The 21,440-nt window shown below is 43.9% G+C and overlaps 1 protein-coding gene across 1 annotated transcript in view; it reads right to left on the bottom strand.

Moving 5' to 3' along the window:
- lhfpl2a (LHFPL tetraspan subfamily member 2a) overlaps window positions 1-19,248 on the bottom strand; it is a 31,406-nt gene extending 12,158 nt beyond the window's left edge. The window contains exons 1-2 of the mRNA XM_080018287.1: window positions 19,067-19,248; window positions 8,900-8,979 (exon numbers count right to left, since the gene is read on the bottom strand). The gene's annotated coding sequence lies outside the window, so the exon portion shown is untranslated. The remainder of the gene's footprint in view (window positions 1-8,899; window positions 8,980-19,066) is intronic.
- Between the last annotated feature and the right edge of the window lie 2,192 nt (window positions 19,249-21,440).

Genomic DNA, 21,440 nt, shown 5'->3' with positions numbered 1-21,440 from the left:
GGCCCGAGGACCATGGCCAAACAAACACTTATGCACATGGTAACTAACACACACACACACACACACACACACACACACACACACACACACACACACACACACACACACACACACACACACACACACACACACACACACTTTCCACAAGTCCACAATAATGGTCGAAGCTGTCCTTTCATCCTTTCCGTCATCAGAGCCGCAAAACAGCCAGAAACCCCCTTTTCGTACGGCCGTTGACGGGGGACGATCTGCATGTGTTTGGAAACGCCACTGCGAGTGTAAACGTCACCGTGGAGACGGGCGCTGGGCGGGCTGAGGCAGCAGGTGGGCACACGGCAAATGCTGTGAGTTAATACACGTGCTTCCCTTTTTTTCTTTTTTTTCTTACTTCTTAAAATGAGAGGCGGGGGGGGGGGCCCTGTTTATCCAGTCAATGTAAACACAGGAGGTGAGGGGGCCTAGGAAGGAGACCACTGTCCCAGTGACTTTGTCAGGACTGGGGGAGCAAACAATCTATGGTTCTAATCGAAGGAAATTTAATCATAGATAAACTGCCTGGGATGTGTCCATTCATTATAAGAAGTGAATATGGTCACAGTAAATCAAGGGGCGGTTTTGTAGACGGGGATCTAAGGGCTAAGCTAATCCTACTTTAATTAATCCACAATCTAAAAATGCCTTGTCGAGTCGTGGCTTAACTTACGATGAATTAGTTCTCGACGAGGAAGTCCGCGACGGTCGCCTTCGGTCGTTTGCACCGCAGGAGCTTTCCCCAGGAACTAGGAACTTTTGGAGGAGAACTCGTTGCGTTTCCACCGCAGGGACCAGGGTCTTAGTTAAGTTCCGGGGACATTATTCCAGGGACCCTAAACGTCCCCGCTCGGGGCTTAGTACTTTTCAAAAGTACAGGAACTTTGGGGGCGGGGCTTGCAGCGCTGAACATTTCCGATTGGACGAGTACTGGAAGCATTTTATTTCAGCCAGCATTTGGTAAAAATCTGCAGCGGCAAACCGATTGTATGAAGTTGTTTATTTCTTTGTTTTCTGTTTTTTTATTAGCAAAAAAACGAAAATGTCAACGTATGTTTAAAAACTTGGTAATAAAATCTTGATTGTGAGAGGTTTTTGTTTTTTTTGACAGTAAATACAAGGACAGAAGAATAAAGTGGATAAAGAAAGACACTTTATCGCTTTGGCTGTCGTTCTTTATCCATTTTATTCTTCTCGTTGGTGTATATTCTTCTGCATTACCGCCGCCTACTGGACTGTAGTGGAGCAGTTTGTTGTATCGTCGCGTGCAAAAACGACATGAAAACACAGCCGTCGCTTTTTCATACGTCAGCGGAGTCATTTGCATAATCTTCACTGGCTGAGGGAACCTTTTAGTTCCTGGGAAAAAATGTTCCTGGGACTAAAAGTTCCGGGTACTCGGAACTCGAAACTCGAAACGCGGTTTAAGGTAATGAAGGACTAGTCAGCTCCTACTGTCTGGTCTTGGTGCTGGTCTTGGTCCAGATGGACCTGGGGGCCACATCCATTAATCAAAAGATAAACCTGCCTCCAAACCATGACTGAGAGAGGCCATTTCAGTTAGTTGGGATTAAGTCTGTGATTTAGTCTAAAATCAGGCCTAATCTGTGTCCGCCAAAACCACGTGTCGAGAATTAGGAGAAAAAAAACACAGCCCCTGTGATCTGAGTTGTAGATCTAGGTCCTTTCTAGGTCTTTTCGACAGTGTGAATACATTGTTATAATCCAATGAGAACAGGATTCATTATTAGAGGAACATCCAGTTGCATCCCATTGCATCATAGATCTGTTACGCTGGGCCTCAAAAGGATACGGCTTTTGGATGTGGAAACAATTAACGTTTTCCTTATGCAATGGTCGCCCCCATGACAGATACAATCCCCCCCCCCCCCCCAAAAAAAATAATCTGACCTGTTTCCATTGCGCGTTACGTCCACCTCTGCTGGAGATGAGTCCGACCGGCTCTGACTGGGCTCTCCTCCCGCTCTCGGAGCCTCTCTGAGCCCAAAACCTGCCCCAGCCCCGCTCCCCCCGCCCCGCCTACACCCATTGGCTGGAGGACTCAGACTGGGACCACCCTTCAAGAAAAGAGGTCCACATGGCAGCCATATTTCAGCACCAAAATCTGGGTTAAAATAACAAAAGTCTCTGACTCCTCTCCTTCTCTCCACTGCCCTGCCTTCACCTCTGCTCGTCTTTTATCCGCCTGCCTTTGAGGGCTCGTTCGCTTACACGTTTCCTTAACTCTTTAACAGACTTGCATGTACTTCAAACTCACTGCAGGATACGTTACCTAACCGATCGGAGTATTTACAACAATACCGAATGCATGGAAGCAGCTTTTACTGGTCGTTTGCGTTCATATTAACTCACACAGGCAGAACAAATGAATTCCATATGAACGTGAAGGGAGCAGAAATGTGCTCGGACTGGAAGAGAAGGAGCTTGAATCCAGCTTGGAATGGCCAATGACGACAAACTAAATATTGCTCGTGTGTGTGAAGTTGAGTTAAACTGTTCAAAATGCCCTCAATATGAGTTCTCCAGCCCCATCCCACTTCCAGTAATTAATAATGACGACTAAAACTAAAGCTGCGGTTGCGCTATGAAAGAAAATCATCGGGCCGCTTTGAGTAGGACTTGATTTTTTCCACACAGATTGACAAGAAACATGCTACCTAAGTGATAAATGAGAGCCATTGTGTTTCTAACCGGTGTGAACGGTTTCAGAGCGCTGACACAGCTCAGGGGATCAGGCGCACGGTGACAACAACATATCCTCTTACAGGTCGAGAAGGGCGATGCAGAGCCAGGGCGGAGACACATATTTTGTGTGTGTGTGTGTGTGTGTGTGTGTGTGTGTGTGTGTGTGTGTGTGTGTGTGTGTGTGTGTGTGTGTGTGTGTGTGTGTGTGTGTGTGTGTGTATGCGTGGGTGGGTGGGTAGTGGTGGGTGTCTTTATCAGACACAACACAGATCCTTAACTTCAAAAAAGCCTGCGGGTCAGAGGAGACAGTGAAGAAGTACCCTTCGCAGCCCCCCAAAAACACAGCCAGGACACATTCATGCATAAGTGTACGTCTACGGCAAAAAAAGTCAACTTTGATCCTTCATTTTTTTTCCCCCTAGACAGTCATTTTTGGCTCCAGAGAGAGAGAGCGAAAGGACACACTTTAAGCAAAGAAAGTAGAAATAAATAAATAGTCCTCTCTGTAGTGGATGGGAAATAAGCTTTTTCCTGGTTTTCGCCGCGCAAATTAGAAAAATGGACGTGCCCTTCTCCCGTTACGGGGTTGACATTTTCACAATAAGGTGAGATATTTTCCATATTAACTTTGAAGCTCCCTACCCCCCCACACGCAAGAATGCTTGCATGGCACAAAAGGTCTTAGGTCTTAAAAATGAAGATGGAGTTACCCAAGGAGACAGAAAGTGGCAAGACAATCTCAGAACGCTTACGTCCGACACGCTGTCCATGTTCATTTTGATCATTTACACTGAATAAAACAAGGATTTATTCACCTGTAATTGAATGAATGTAAGCCCTAATGTCTGTGAATGCAGACAAGTGGACGAGACCATTGCGGGGAAGGAATTTATATTGAAGAAACCAAACACTCGTTCAGATATCTCAGTAAGGTTTTCACCGATCTCCACGTGTTGTAGGTCAGGGTAAACTAGACTTTGCTCATAAAAGCTCCCAGTGGAAACTGGTGGAGAGATGGAAGTGACCGGACGAGGGATGGAAAGATTGAGCCCAGAAGGGTTTGAGGACAACTTCTGGATTTTCCATTCGAGGAAAAGAATCATGGCGGCTCCCACTCACCATGTGTAGAAGACCGCATGGAGCTTCCAGAGGTTCTACCAGCCTCTTTGGGTTATGTATCCCGAAGGTTGTGGAGGCACCAGGCGTTTCTCTCTGCTAAGTCAAGACCGTATGGACGGGAGTCCCGGACCACATACGGAGCGATGGACGTCATTGTAGAATATCTTCTGCTCGGCCACGCGATCAGAGAAAGATGAGACCACGTCGAGTCTCCCCCTCCGGAGGGAGCGGCCATGGCCATCTGGCCATTCCAAGGACACGGCTGCCCGTCAACAGGCAGAGAAGGAAGACAGATGTTGCACACACACGGATGAAAGGCGCGAGTCTGCAAGGCTCCGTGTGCCGTCTCAGTCTGAGGTGATACCCCCACGCTATCTTTTGTTCCCGATGCCGACAATGAGAATCTTTCAGGCGCCCTGAGTCATCGTTGCGGAAATACTAGAGCTGAAAGTGGGGAAAGTGATGTTTCCTTGAAGAGAAAAGTGAACTCTTTCCAAAGGCATACCTAATAATGGAAAGCTACTGACATACACCTCATTACGAGGAGACATTTCTTCTTGGTCAGGACACAAAATCACCCCGAAAGAGGTCACTGCCATTGTTTATTAAAGGACTTTATCAGCGGTGGTCCGCCAGGTCTCAGTGTGGGAGTGTCAGCGGTGCCGTGATATCTCCAAATTTATTAACGTTCTTGGGGAGTAAAACACACCGACTGTTTTGAAATCCCTCCAGGAACATTGAAGACGGACAAAGAGGAAAAGTAAAGTGTGGGATAAGGAGCGGTGGGTGTTGAGGCCTCTGTGTTAAGCACGTCCCACCGCTGGGTGTCGGCAATGAAAACACCTGTGGGAGGTTAGGAGCTAACATGTCTGCCGCCGAGGGTGTGAGGACTCGTAAAAACTGAGGCTGAGAGAGAGAGAGAGAGAGAGAGAGAGAGAGAGAGAGAGAGAGAGAGAGAGAGAGAGAGAGAGAGGGAGGGGGAAAAGGGGCTTTGCCGAGAAAATATTTTTTTTTAACCTATCCCAGGAGTCATGTCTGCAAAAACACACAAAAACATAATAAAAACACAAGGTACACACGCACACACACATACCTGTGTGTGTGTGTGCCGTACTTCCTCAGATAGTGACTGGGGTTTTTATTTACCTCAAGTGCAGAGGGTACACGGCTTTGATTGGAGCAGGCTTATACAGTATATCTAAAACCAAACCAAAACAAAACTCCCTTTTTGAATTTGAAATCAAACTTCCGTTCGGGCGCTGTGGTCCTCAAAATAAATACATCTAAAATGAAAACACACTACCGGAGATGGCTCTCTCTCCATTATGCAATCCACAGTCCTGGGATGTCAACTTAGTTGGGTTTAAAATGTTTGTTTCATACAAATAGAAACTAACGAAAGCAAAAAGATCTAAAATAAAAACACAGGAAAACCGACAGGGGAACCGGCGCAGAAGGCGCGGTGCACGCCGTGTGCACGGCACCGCAGGCGCAGTTAGGTTTACGTTTAACACAATGAGTAATCCAGAACAACAAAGTGTTGAAGGTAGCAAAATCAATTCAAAACGGTGGAAATGTACATTATGGTTAACTGGCATTCACATTATATAACAGGCACAGGGAGTTACATCCTTGGTATTTCCCCCAGTCTTTATTTGAGGCAGGTTTTTATTTGTTCGTGTGGACCATTTATTAGAGGCCCTTTTTTTAATTTGAGTACCAGCATATATTTGGGGAAATATGGTATATACATATACATATATATATGCATAGAGACATATACTGTATGCACATATATATATATACAGATACATATACAGTACTTATAATGTATACAGTATGCATATATATATAAATATATATATATACTGTATATATACATATATAAACACACATGTACATGTATAGATATACATATGTGTATGTGTAATGTAACATTATATAATACATGGCTATGTGTTAGACGTTAAAGACATCTATTGTACATAAATCCAGGGAGACCTCCTCTCTGTCCAATTTCCACTTTCTAACTCAGAGCGGTCGGTGATCTCTCCGTACACATCTGTTTATATGATCGCACGGCATTGTGTGTCGGCCTCCTCCTTCTCTGCTCCCCGTCTGGGCGCTGAGTTAGAGCAGAGGTAAGCGAGGTGGGAGGGGGAAGAGTAATTACGCAGCGGTGTGCGTCTGCGGAGGGAGGGGAGTGTGCCGTCGACAATCCCTCATACTTCTCACACAGACCATAAGACCCTGAGAGCGCTGGAGCCTGCCCCGCCAGGGCCAAAAAGTGTGATGGAAAACAAAGACCATCTGACACTTCGCAGTGTGGAGCTCAAAGTGGGTGGTCAGACCAGGCCTGGACAGGCCAGGACAAGGGGTGATGGGGAGGGAGGGTCTAGGCTGGATAGGCATCTCGTCAAATGATCCTTTCCTGCTGTTCTCCAAAAAAGGACGCGCCCCCCCCCCCTTGTTTTACTCCCATCCGCAAGCCATTGCTAACAAAGCAATACGCTGATGTAATGGACCTTTTTTAAAATTAAAGATTAGAGGAGCTAAGTGACTGAAACAAAACAAGAGATAGTTGCTAAGTCGCAGTGATCCCAGTAGAAATACCATATACATACTGTATATCAAGTAAGTATCACTTAAACTGTTAAATAAGAAAAAAATACAGTAAATGAATGCGCTCCAATCAGACCACTCCATCTAGTTTAACTCATCACTTAAGGCATACACCATTTAACTATACAGTATTTTCATACACGAGTACGTAAGAGCTGCAACTAATGATTGTTTTCATTATCGATGAATCTGTCGATTATTTTCTCGATTAAACAATTTCTTGTTTTGTCCGTAAAATAAGATAAGATAACAAATAAACTCGTAATACAATTGTAAAGGACTTTTTGGATTTTTGCCCCGTGGTGCATTAAGTTAATTATGGGTGTTGTTTAAATAAATCAATTAATAAATGCCATGACGTGAGTTTTTTTTTTTTTTTTGGAAATACAGGACCACATTCTTTGCAGCTGTTTCCTCCTTGTTGCATATAGAATGGGAGCCTGGGGAGTCCCCAATACTCCACACTGTTGGGACCGGCAACATTTTGGGGCCCCCAGGCCTAACAGTGTCTCCATTATACCTAACCATTTCCAGCCCTGCAAATAACCACAGGGTCCATGAATCTATCGGGAAGCTTGAAAACAAGTCCTTCCACCGAAGAATCCCCCTGAAGAGCTTAAACCCGAGCTTCTGTTTTCCAGCTCGGACTCAGGAAATCATTTCAGCTGTTTGAATTACAGTTCTGCCTTTTCTGTGGGGGCGGGGGGGGGGAGGGGGCGCATTGTTCTGACATTGTTTTGTATAAAAGATGAGAGCAGGTTTAATACTAACTTTCCTGCAGGCCAAAGACCAGGGTTCCCAGCAGCTGGAAACCTAAACCCTGCTCGCTGGAGGCGGACCCCAAACTGTGTAAGCCACTCTGGTCAAGCATTCCCAGCCTTACCTTCTGAGTGTGTTCAAATCAGAAGTAAGCACTTTGGAGGTATGGGATGGAGTCGGAAGTTGGCACTGGACTTTTCCAAATAATAATAATAATAATAATAATAATAATAATAATAATAATAATAATGATGGCATCATGCGATATCCCCCATTCTCAAGCTCTTGGCACAGTAGATGTTGGCTGCAGCGTATGTGGGAGGGTGGGTTGGGAAAAGAGAAATGAAGATGAATGAGGGGAGAACTGGGGGAAAGAGCAGAACTAAAGACAAGCGGGAGGGGGGGGGGTTGAAAAAATGAGTACCTGGATATAATATATAGGCCTTTCACTGGCATTTTAACAGAAAGAAAGGTGATGTCTCAAAGATGTCTGAGGTAGGGTTAGGGTTAGTTAACCCTAACCCTACCCTTTGAAATGGCTTAGAGATCTAGCTGGAAATATATCACATCAATATAGCCCGGACATAAGGGTCAAATAACAAAAAACGACTAGATAACAGGAAGTGGACATGAAGCCATTCTATTTGGGATCAAAATGGATACCGTACAGTGAGATACCACTGTGTTTATTATCTTAGGGGAGGTTTTCCTCTTTGAAATGACCTTCGCAGGTGGCCCTAGTTTATTATCTCACACCCCATTGTCCCCGTTCCAACAACACGTCCCGTCGCCCCCGTATTCCCGCCGAGGTCCAGATGACCGTACAGCGCGGGTTTCCAGAGCCGACCGGGGAAGAGAGAAACAACAAAGCTCCTCAATCTCCGAAAAGTTTCCAAGGGACGGCTATCCGCAGGGCAAGGCATATGATTTGAAGGGGGCAGTCTGATGACACCCACCCGAAATAATAACAACAATAACAGGAGCAGGGGAAGTGCCTTTTCTTTCCACTTGTCACCAGCAGGTGCCCGGGAAAACAATATAATAATGACAATAACAAGAAAAGCAGGAAATCGTGACTAAACCGGTTTAGTCAGTTTGTCAGACACCTTCCATGCCATGGCAATAGCCAGTAGCATACCTGTCAACATTGGGATTTGAAAATAAGGGAAAGACCCGGTCCCAGTGGCACACTGTTGGCAGGGGGGAGGACTGAGAAAGTGTCCCCGTTATGCACAGTTACACAGTGTTTTCTTTGGTGTCATTCAATTACAATAAATACATCTAGAATAAAAACACAGTTATTATTGTTGTTTTGTTTAGAGAAACGGGGAGTGGGGACGCACAGCGGATCGGGCAGCGGTCAGCGGAGCGGAGATCGCCGAGATGGGCGGTGCCGTCAACGTCTTTTTTTTTTTAGAAAGGCAAAAAATATGGGAAATTTACGGGAAACTAAACAAGGGCGGCGGGAAAGAAGAGTAAATAGGGGAGAATCCCGGGGGAAAAACAGGAGGGTTGACAACTATGGTCAGTAGAGTGAGTGTGAGCTTTCTATATTGGAGCCGAGCATCATTATAAACTGCTAGTCAAATAATATTGATCGTGTTTTGTGTTTTAATTTAGATATTGAGGCTGGGGACTGCTGACTGGCAAATTCAATACCAACCTCTGTATAATCCTGTCCTGGTAAAAAACGAGACGGATCAGTGGCTGGCGATGTGAGAAGCCCCTTCTTCTTCTCAGCACCTGTAAAAAAGAAACAATTTGTTGGTAAAAATAAGCACTAGTCCCATATTATGAAGCCGTACCTTCTCCAGAACCAAACAGCAGGGCGGTCACTGGAAATCCTGAACAAAATGAGTCTAAAAAGCTCATCACTGTGCAGATGCAGAATGTCCACTCAGTGCAAAAGTTTTTTTCAATTTTAAAACTATTCAACAGAGCTTGCATAGGAATGAATCAAAAAAAGATGTCATGTTTGCAATCCTTTTAAGGCAGATGTTAAAGGAAAAAAAAAAAATGAAAAATTGCTAAAGAAGCTTCCTGACCTGCCCAACTCATCACTCATTAACTAAGAGGCTCCTCTATTCCCTTGAGGTGTGAGACCTCCGGCTGTTTTTAGTCAATCCCGCCTTCATATTTTAAGACTCTTAGACTGGAAGAGCTTTTCACAAATTAAACATCCAATGATATGATGATGACGTGGGATATGACATAGGCTGGGGAAAAAAAAACAAAAAACCCTAACCAGAATTTGTATCATTACAAACCAGGCCTGAGGACCAAGGTCAAAATTCTGTCCATTCAACATAGTGTGATACGTTTGGTCTTGTTTTCTTTCTTGTAGCTCGGAATCTTGTTTCTTGTCGTCCAAACCGCGTGAAAGAGATGAGCGGAGGATCTAGTCCCTAACAACTGTACCCTTGTTGGGGCATCGATAATACCATGGCCTGTTTGTCAGGTTGAGTGGTCGATGGTTAAGCAGTTTAAGTTCCATTTGACTAAACGACAGTAAATGAATTAGGAACATTCGGGAATCTTCCGTCGTAAAGAGAAGGTTGTCTTGGTCTACATTTTTTTTGGGGGGGGGGGGGGGGGGATCTGGTCTCGTCTAGTCTATGGACCTCAGATGAACCTGGGCAGGGAAAATTCTTGTTGCACATTTTCCAATTACAGAGGTGGATACACACATTACGACAAATTGCCGCAGCCTAGGGGATTTTCTTTAAGTGGTGAGCCTTAGCTACCTCGCCCCCCCACCCCCCACCTTTTTTTTAATGCACTGCCGAGAAGAAGCTGTCAATAAAATGAAACCATCTTACCGTCAGTCATGGCACCGTCCTTTGGGCTTTGGCAGCTCACCCTAAGCAGTGGATGCTTACATCAGAATTGTGCTGATTTGCAGAAACTAATTCACAGCTCGGGGACGAAGGTGCGGTACAGCACCTTTTTTTACAGGTTTTTTTTTATAAGGCCCCAAGCGGCGGGGGGGGGGGGTTCAGTTAGTTAATGGGGGAGGATAAATACATCTAAAATAAAAACACACTGATTTTATTTGTTTTCTTTGGAGAAACAGTGAACAAAACACATAGCAAATCGCTCTCGCTTATGTCTCGGGCTGGCCCTGTAACGCAAAAAGTCACACTGATCGCGTGGCCCTCCCACACTAATCGCGTGGCCCCTCTAGTGGTTGTGGCCCTAAACAACCGCGTTGGGTGTTTAAGCCAGCGCCCGGCCCTGGCAGGGTATCATGTCTGGGGACCGGGGGAGAACTTCAAGTAGGGAGGGAGAACATAAAATAATTTTTGAAGCCTTACCAATGCCGAATAAAATAATATGAGAAAAGCTGGACAACAAAAAGTTTAAAGAAAAAAAAAAAATGTATTGTTATTGTTATAATTTAAAAAGCACAGTACAGTACAGTGCATTGCACTGCTGCCTCACAGCAAGAAGGTCCCGGGTTCGATTCCCACCTGGGGCGCTGTTGGCACCGTGCTCCGGCGAGCTATCTCCCAATTAGGGGCCTTTCTGTGTGGAGTTTGCACGTTCTCCCCGTGCTCACATGGGGTTTCCTCCACCTAACATCAGTATGGACTCCACTAAAAACGTGCACACATCATCGTCGGACCAGAGATGGACATTTGGAACCAGGTCCCCGGGCGCGTCCACGAATGCTGCCCACTGCTCCTGGCTGCCCCCCCGGAGGAAGGACAAGCCAGGATGGGTGAAATGCAGAGGAGCTATTTCACCGGCCACCATCCAAAGCATGTGCATGTGTGTCTATGCATGTGTTGTAGTGTGGTGTGTCGTGTGACGATTAAAGATTCTTCTTCTTCTTCCTATAATTATTATAACTTATTATTATTTCATTATAAAATTATTATAAATGCTAATAACTATAATTATTATTATCAGTAATAATAATGATGATTATTATTTGTATTATTATTGGTATTATTATCATTATTATAATTGTTATTATTATTATTATTATTATAAAAATAATGTATACAATAAAATCATAAAAAATGTAATTAAAGTAAAAAACATATGAACAGATGAAAAACAATAAATAATTATGATAATAATTCATAATAAATAATGCATTATGCACATCACGAATTACATGCCTTATGTTCCATTGTAGGTTCCATCTGTTTCACATTCATTCTGCAGTCTCTCTCTCTCTCTCTCTCTCTCTCTCTCTCTCTCTCTCTCTCTCTCTCTCTCTCTCTCTCTCTCTCTCTCTCTCTCTCTCTCTCTCTCTCTCTCTCTCTCTCTCTCTCTCTCTCTCTCGACAGTGAGGAGAGGCATGTGAAACCAGGAAGCTCTCATATGAAGAAGGACACTCCTCAGGAGAACCCTGCTGAGTCAAAACAGGTGTTTTGCCATCAACACCGACTCAGAAATCAGATTGTTTGTGTTGCTGGCGACACGCAGGTTGTTGACTCACGGCCGGCGAAGAAAAAAAAAAAAGACCTTGCGATCTAAAAAGGTCAGGTATGAGATGGAAACTTCGGAGCAGATTGTTACCGCTGTCAACATCTGTTTCTACTTTTATGGAGACAATGCACATCGTGACCCTGTGTTATATAAGACACTATTTTACACTGAGTCAAAGTGGGAAATACCACTGCCGACTGGTCATTGAACTGTTTTTTTTTTTTAGTATATATGAGTTTCCTGTTCATGTCATTGTCACAATGATCCAAAGGAAACAGTTTTATCACTTTAAGTTTGTAAAACTAACATATTACTTGAGTACTGGTCACAAAGATGCGAACAGCACAAGGCCAAGGGGGTCATAGAAGCTTCCACTGGCTGAAAGAGGATGGTTTATGGAACGTATCCCAGGAGGATCCGGTCAAATAAAAATCTAAAAGCATATAAAAGTAAAAATACTGTACAGCTGTACATCAGACTGTGAGGATAACCGTATCACCGCAATACAGCGGTTTTGTGATGTCACCGCGGTACTGAGCTCATTACCGTCATCACCCCAAATAATATACAGTATATCAATATATCTTTTTGTATTTCATTTTTTTTACTGGTGAAAGTTATAGGAGTGATATGATATGTAAACACAATACCAATAGGGTCTTCGCCCACATGTGGGCGAAGACCCCAATAATCATTGTTTAGTTATCATAATTGACTGTCTTCCATGCTATGTTCAAGGGCTTCTGGAGAAACAAAACTTTTCAATTGCTCTGCTCATCACAGGGAGGGACAGTCCATTAAACATATGGGGGATTTATTTTGTGTGTCCCATTACTATAATTATTTATAGGGCTGTACCCGATTTGAATCGGATTCTGCTGTTCAATGCGATTATGAATGGGGCACAGCCAAGGGCAGGGGGCTCCTGACCCCCCTTCCTGGGAAAAACAGAGAGTCGACCCTCTTAATATATCATTGTAAACATAACTATATCAGTATAAATAATTGCAGCTCTGCACCCCAATTGCTCCCTCCCTGACAGTACCGACTGTCCCCACGGCGTGTGCCCGCGATCGCCAAAACAGCGTGTTTTTATTCTAGAAGTAGGTTATTTTATTTGACTCTGTTTCCTTATGTAACAAAACAAGCACCATGCGGAATGTGGTCACATTCTTACACCCCCATCGGTAATCCACAATACTGCGGTTATACGTTGCTTTTCACCGCAGTAAGAAGAAATTCATACCGTTACAGCCCTAGCTGTACATTGTACTGTATTTGCTGGGAATAATAAAAATGATAAACCTCAGCCGGACAGCTGCGTTGCATTTAGTGCAGATCATCCTAGGAGCCGAAGCTTTGATAGCCTCGCCAGCAGCTCATCAAAGAGACCGGAAGAGGAAAAAATAATAATAATAATAAAAAAAAAAAAATATATATATATATATATATATATATTTTTTTTTTTTTTAAACATATATATAAAAGTCTTTCTGACTCTCACCTCACGCTACAAGCCCAGCCATTAAGACTAAGCTAAAAGCTGTAAAAATATCACTTAAGAGAAAGCCTGACCATAACAGCCAATCATTTAGAGCTCAACCGACGCCAGACTTTTGGGTCCTATACCAAGTACCGGGTACCGAGTCCACCCATTGCTGATGTTTTTGTCGATATTTTGTGCCAAAAATGCAAAATTTTCAAATCAATTTGAAAAACTTTGAAATATTTTATGATTTATAATGTCTAGTCAGACTTCTGCTATATATATATATATATATATATATATATATATATATATATATATATATATATATATATATTAAAAAACAGACATACATTTATTTTGTAGTCTTTTGACTTTATAACTCTGTGTTGGGTCCCCTTGCCCTGGCACTAGCAGCGCAGGTCATTTCCCCTCAGGAATCTGAGCGTCTTGACTTATAACGAGTGCCTCTAATCTCTGCCCAGCTCAAGATAATATAAGATAAGTGTTTATACGAGCTGGGGACCATTAACCGCCTCCCACTTAATCCCTCCGCCGGTGACCGTGTTCTATAAACATTAAAAAAAAAGGGTGCATTAATGGAGCGGGTTGGGACGAGTGGGACGAGGGCAGTTTTCTCCAAAATACAAATAAATGGTCCCTCAAAGTAAGCACTGGTCTGGGTTCGAGGTCTGGATTCTGGAGGAGGGGTGGTGCTGCCGGAATGAGGGAGGGACGAAGGAGGCAGGGAGGAAGGGGGGAGGAAGAAGGAGGGGGAAGATAGAGGGGGTACAAAGGGAGCTCCAGACGCCTGGCCCTGGGAGATGGATCACAGATGTCTGACCCTGGGCTCTGTCAGTTAATTGTGAAACAAAGCATTACCCTATGTCCTTTGTGTTTAACAAAAATGCCCTTATTTTATGTATCGTTTAGCAAAAGATATTTCAGTAGTATTTGTAAAAAAATAAAGATGCCCTTATTTAGATGTTTACATATTTTATATAATATTATATATCATATTATACCATATATATTATATAATTTGAATTTTTATTTATTTTTAATTTTTTTAATTGTTCTAATCTTATCAGGTAATCAAAATATAGTATGTTGTAATGATTCGAGGATGGACGAACTACACCACTGTTGGATCTAAATATCAACAGTGACTAAATAACTCCTCTATTCCTAAGAGCTAAACCTAGACGTGAGGAAAGCAACACATCAATCCATCCAGACAGAAAGAGGTAGGGCTGTTGGGAGCATGACTAGATGTAGGAACTTTGTGATTCTTAGTGTGGATAGGAAGCCGTAGTGATAAGGTAGAGTAAAGCAGGTTTTCATCTGAGATTAAATCAACCAGCACGTATGAGTCAATTAACCCTTGGCTTGGATGCTGTAGTTTGTAGTTTGAATCTCCTAGTTTTATTCTCCACCTGTTTCTGTGTCTTCACTCGACTTCAGAATCATCTCTACTGAGTTTGGAGCAGTGATGCACGAGTCGCAAGCAATTCGTTCGTAGCGAACAAATCTTATGAACGACTCGGGAGGCGGGAGGCGCTCCGACAAAGGAGGCGGGCTCCGAGACTCAGTTGACGGAATGAAATGTGAAAATTCCGTTCACAAATCAGAGCCAAACCAGCTCTTCTGACTTTCGTTAAACTGACTGAAAATTGAACCAATCTTTTTACCGAGTCGCTCGTAAAGAGCCGAATCTTCAAAGAGGCCAACTTTTCCCCAGTAGTTTACGTGTGTGTGTGTGTGTGTGTGTGTGTGTGTGTGTGTGTGTGTGTGTGCCTGCGTGCGTGCATGTGCGTGTGTGCATGCGCGCGCGCGCGTGTGTGTGTGTGTCTGTGTCTGACAGGTGCGGTAACATTATCCATTAAAGGGGAACACTTCACCTAGACCGGCCCCGGAGAGCCACAATGGACCAGTCAATTCACAGCTGCACACACCATTAAGCAGAACTCTCAAGTGGGACCCTCACCTCTGGCAGTCATTAGATGAGCAATGACGTGTCTAAACATTCAATCCCGAGCTATAAAGAAAACAATTAAGGCCCATTTACTTTCATGATCAGTCTACCATCACAGCACTATGAGAGAATTGATATAGCCTGGGTCACGTGGACCAGAAGAATCGGGGAACAGGACTGAAACTACAAACGAGATTAAAAATGAAAGATGTTTTGAAAGACCGAAGTAAGTTTTCAATTGAGTTGCTCCAATCATTACATCATTATATGAAACCGAACATATATGTATCCGATTAAAGGAAAAACGAATTGGACAAAGACACATTTATACTCTTACTCTCCTGTATATATCCTACATATACTTATACGAGTGTAAAAAGGAGAGAAACAACTGAATATGGTAAATGACACCAAGATGACACCGCTATGGATACATTTCTAACTTATAAGCCTTTAATACGTTAAGAGCCTATTTAAGTCAAGATTAAGGTGTGTTTCAAATGTTTTCCTTCCAAGTGTGTATGTATGAGAAATACACATGTATGGCCGTCAGTGCAGATAGAAGCACCGTGGACAATTCAACACGACGCACAAATACTCTTTCAAATCTACACTTACTGTAACTCACCAGCCTTTGGATTTGACTTTACTCCTCATTACTGAAGGGACTACTGTAGAACTACTCTGTTTGGAAATGCTAGAACTCATGTGTGCATTGGCGCACAGCCATGTCCTCGACGTCCCGGGTCACTAACCAATCAACATTCAGCAACCGAAAAAAGTCATTTATGAAGTTATGGCAACCAAGAGAAAGCATAAAATGTCATCATTCCGGAAGCGTTTTGGAGGAAACACTGGTTGGGAAACGGGCTCCAATGACTAATGAGTGAAGCAAATAGAAAAACAGCATTGCCCTCATTATGACCATAATGGAGGAGGATGGACTGAGGAGCCTGCTGCTGGACTGCCCTGGACTCCCAGGAGGCCTTGGGGCAGTCCCGGAGGGGGCGGGGGTCCCTACAACCATTCAGACGGCCCTCTATTGATGGAAAAGGAAAAATGGCAGGGTGGGGTGTCGCAGGGGGGGCTTAAGCCTTTGTTATTGCCGGGACCCACCCTGCTGCTTCCCCCCCAGTAAACAGCAAACTGGAAAGCGCTGGAGGCAGACGTAACCCCCCCCCCCCCACCATAGAAAAGAGTGAACAGGGAAGTACACAGTCACACAAAATAGAAGAGAAAGAGAGGAGGGTGATTAGCTCCAACGCCGGCTAATCTGATCAGTCTGCATGACTGCCCCACGGGTGCAGCACGGAGGGCGTATTGAGCGGAGAGAGCGAGTGAGGGGGGCAAGACATACAGACACAAAGAGAACGAGCGAGGGCGAGCAAGTGAGAGTCTCCTCCACGTCTAGGTGAAGCGAAGTGTGCAGAGGACGGATGGCGGAGTTTTGGGCGCTTGTTGGCTGTGGGTGTGGGCTGGTCATGAATGGATTGAGCCTTTCACTTATTGAAGCATCTCATTCAGCGTTTATAACAACTTTCACCTGGGGGGGGGGGCGGGTGTTAACAGATAGATAACAAACATGTTTCACTGGGATTCAACCCTTCGACACGATCCCAGGCTCAATTCCGCTGAAACGTGTGCATATACCGCCTCAGACATCCAGGTTTTTACAACCACGCATGCAGAAAAGCTCATCATAAAAGCACATGGAGGGAAGCGAAGTTCAGATGACAAAGGGAAATATCAGCGGACGAGGAGCCTCGGCCGCCTCGATTTTTCCACTTTGCTCTGCAAGTCTGCGAGACTGCGCAAACTTTCCAGAAACAGAACAGGCAAACCTCGGAGCCATCCAAGGGTCCCTTCTCCCGGGGGGGACTGCTGTTTTTAATCGATATTTATATTTTTTTGGCTTGTTTGGGCAAAAACAAGACCTTTTCAGGGCTGAGATTTTTAAAAACCAGGTGAGATTTACCTTCACCCGAGAGCAGGACTCCCCAAAGCGCGTCCATTTACTTCTTTATCTGACTACATAGGTTTGCGAATAATGACCGCGTCAGATCAGGTTTTCCACGGCGGGGCCTTGTCCTACCAAACTGTATAGCAGATGTTCACGCTAGTCTGCCCAAAACCCCTACAGTCTGACCTCTGACCCCAGGGGCAGCAATTCAATTAACAGATTTCACACTCCTGCAACGCCACTACTATCGATGGGGCTGTGATTTCAAGCAAAACGACACTACCTACCGCCGAAGTCCGATTTCCATCACAGAACTACTTATTTACTTACTACTTTTTCTAAAGTTACAACTGCATTTGTAGAGACCATGTGCATCAAATCCACATATACAGTATAGTAAGTTAAATAGTCTTTAATCAACCACTACGTCTGTTCTGAGATTTCAATCGGCTCTTTAATAAGAATTCCCTAATTAAAGGTGCTACCTGTTGCTCTCAAAGAGTGTATTTGGATTTGTCCATCGGGACGGGGGGACCTACCAACGTTCTCCTACACCTGGAAATACAATTCTACCGTTTAACTTTACTATTGACATGATCTCGACCTCATATTTACTTGTGTTGACCAGACGAAGATGTTAAACCCTGACTTAAGGCCAGGAGAAACAAACAGTGGAGCTAAACTACAAATTAAAAGTAAGCTAGACTAGAAATACCATCAAAGAGCGTGTAAGCGACACAGAGAAGGCCGGGCTTGGACGGCAGGCGATGCGGTCTAAATAAATTGGTTCGCAGCGAAACATTTTAATGTTACACTAAAAAGAAAAGAAAAAAAAAAAATGGCACCGGCATCATCTGCACTGGGCTGGGTAATATTCTTTCCACTCTTTGATAATTTACCGTTTCTATTTAGGCCGAAAGGGAAGAGAAACTTTTCCGAAGCGACTGTAGCTGTCTCAGCCTGCCAAAAAAGGAAAACCCCATGGGTTTTTTTGTGGGAGGGGGGGGCGGCTTTTTTGTGGCCAAAGCTGAGGGGAGTAGCCTTCCCCCCGAAGCTCATAATGAATGAAGTCTGGCTTACTTCAATCTCTTAAAGGGAGCAAGCACGGGTCCCCCAGGGACCACGGACGCTTGGCTTGACTTCGCCCAAATACAGTCAAACCAGGGGGACCCCGCCACCCAGCATGTGCCTTTATTAAGTCATTCCACCTATAATGAAAAACAACATCAGAGCGTGCAAACTGTAGTCGTGTCTCCACGAGAAAGAGGGCTTAGGGATGCCGATCACACCACATGCAGTCAGTTAGATGCCCATTTAAAATGAGCTGGTCTCCACATTTGACTGGTTGGAAAGACATATGCGGACGTACACATACAGTTCAGGGAAGTGTTTGCAAGGAATACCAGTCTTATTAGGCTGGATGACTGGACTTTTCGGTCATTGTCAGCTACTGTCGTGCCCACCCTTGATTGCACAAACTTTTAACACCAATTCACCCACGTCCAATATGAATAAAATAAGAACAAAACATGACTCTGCAGTGCACTCACTACACACACATGCATGTTTTTCAAAATATGTTCCAAAAAAATGTACAATTTGTCCAACATTCTGTTAAAAAAAAAAAGTTATTCAAATGTGATGGAAGAAGTTATTTGAATCGGCGGATAGGGCTGGAAATACGGAAACTGCTCTGTTATTTTATTTTTATTTTTTGTTATTATTATGATAGAATTATAACATGTGTGTAATCCACACCCTGCAGTGCGCTCCACGCTGCCACGAGTTTCCCTTCAGACGCCACCGCTGCTTTTATTTATATTGTAGTGTTTTTATAATTGTTATGAGAATCATTATACTTAGAATGATAATTATATTCATATATTAATTATTGTCTAAGATTAACCTCACATGCGTGCCCTTACTACGCGTGTTTCTGGAGTGATGGCTGTCGGGCTGGAGATCTTACCGGGCTCCGCGCTGCGATGGAGCCTTCCTTCCCGAGTCCAGTTCGCGCTCGCTCCTCTTCCGAGTCGTCTCGGTGGTTTCTTCCCCCGACGCGAGGTGACGCTTTCAGCCCCGCATTTCTCCCTCAGGGTGCGGACGTTGGCCCCCCCCCCGTTCTCGCCGCGTCCAGAAGCCGTGCGTGAGGGATCCGTCCCGTGTGTCCGCGCCAGACCAGCACGCTTCTTTTTGGGGGTGGGGGTGACGTCACGCCGTGGTTTCCCTCCCCCAATCGCTGCACCGTTTCCGACGCCTATTTCCATTGGCTGTGTTAAAATGGGAATCCGTGAGGTTATTTTGTGTAAAAAATACAATAAAATCCAATATTTTTTGATATTTATCTGCCGTTCGATGTATTTGCGTCGCGCATGCACTCCTCTTATTTGCTGTTTCCTATTGTTGGTGGCGGGGTCAGCGGGCGCAGGAAGTGAAAGGCATTTGAATTTGATAAAGGCATTGGGGAAACCCAAATGTTGATGGACTTCCCGAAAGGTACTGGGAGTTAAGACGACTGCGTCAGAGCATCTCCAAATGGACAAGTCTTATGGGGTGTTCCCGGTATGTAGTGGTTAGTACCTACCAAAAGTGTTCCAAGGAAGGACAACCGGGGACCTGAAGACAGGGTCACGGGCACCCAGGGGCTCATTGATGCACGTGGGGAGCAAAGTGTAGCCCGTCTGATCCCATCCCACAGAAGAACTACCGTAGCACAAATTGCTCAGCACAGGGCAATTACAGCTTTCTGCGTATGGGTCAGAGTGTCCATGCTGACCCCTGTCCACCGCCAAAAGCACCTACAATGGGCATGTGAGCGTCAGAACTGGACCACGGAGCAATGGAAGAAGGTGGCCTGGTCTGATGAATCACATTTTCTTCCACATCAAGTGGATGGCTGGGGTTACGGTCTGATCCCATGGAGCGTCTGTGGGATGTACTGGAAAAACAAGTCTGATCCATGGGGGCCCCACCTCACAACTTACAGGGTGGGAGATAAACAATATTAGTGGTTATTAGTGGTGGTTTTAATGTTGTGGCTGATCGGTGTGTGTGTTTATATATATATATATATATATATATATGGTGTTTGATGAGTGTAAATAATCCATGTCAAGTTGTTTTTATTTTATCAAAAGTAATTATTTGTACAATAAAATTTAATGTACTGGTAAATCCTCCCACCCCAACAATGTTCTTTAAGCACATTTTAAGGGTGCATATGAGGTGGGCCTACATGTAACACTCCTAATTCTAGTCCTATTTTTATTCGCTGGAGGAACAGCTGAGCCCAGGCCCAGTACCCGTGCTGATCTAAACTCACATTCTGAAGGTCCAACGCACAGAGCTGTTCAGCTTTAGTCCCAAACATGTGTCAGTGTGTACACCACCTGCCCCTCTCTAATCTCCAGACTCCATTCGAGCTGAATTCAATAGAAACATTTGTGGCCCTTCTTAGCACAAAAACAGGAATCCTGTAAAATAATAACAAACTTTGTGAATTTATTTATGCTTTGCATGGCAGGAGATGAATGTGAATGGACTATATTAAGGCTGTTGAGACTGGAACTGGAGGCAACTGGTGCCAGGAACTTCGTTGTTCCTTGTTCGGGATGGCTAGAAACTGAACTACCGGGGAGTTCTTGGAACTAGGTTAAGAGGGTATTTTTTTACAATCAGTGGTTTGAAGCAGAAAGTCAAGATATTGTCTAGTTGGTTCCGTGTAAATACTTTGTCCCATTTTCAACTGAAAAAAATCAGTTGGGTCAGCAACAGAAGAACATATGTTATATTACTAAATAAATTATTGAATAATTATTATTATTATTTGGATTCCTAAATAATAATCTCCCAATCACTCAATATGTATAATCAAACATTAAATCAAGTAAAAAAATTATATAAAATTCTATATTCTATAAAATATTAAGTGTGTAATAATAACATAAGACATAAATAATATAATAATATAATATATATCGTTAAATAAATAATAAATGTGTCAAATGAAAAAATATATGTACTAAATAACGAAGGCACTTTCTGCTAGAGACCTTCTGCGGCACTTTCCAGAATGCTGTTGTTAAATGGGATATTTGGGAATATTTTTGAGAGTCCTAACATTAGACTCTTAGAGAATGGAATGCTCAGTCTAATAGCTTCAGTCATCAGCACCCCATAGGCCTCCCATTAAATATTTAGTCGCTCATCCAGCAAACTCCCACATTTACATTGACTTGGAGTGGGTCTTAATGACGCCCCTTCGCCATCATTTTAACTTACGTGTCAAGTGTGAAGGTGGAGGACCGCCACGCTTCACAAATGAAGCTTGAATAAGCTCTACG

The sequence above is a fragment of the Zeus faber genome (genome assembly GCF_960531495.2).
Source record: "Zeus faber genome assembly, chromosome: 17".
In the NCBI taxonomy this organism is placed as follows: Eukaryota; Metazoa; Chordata; class Actinopteri; order Zeiformes; family Zeidae; genus Zeus; species Zeus faber.
The sequence above is the reverse complement of the archived record's forward strand: the minus strand, read 5'-3'. Positions and strand labels throughout refer to the sequence as shown.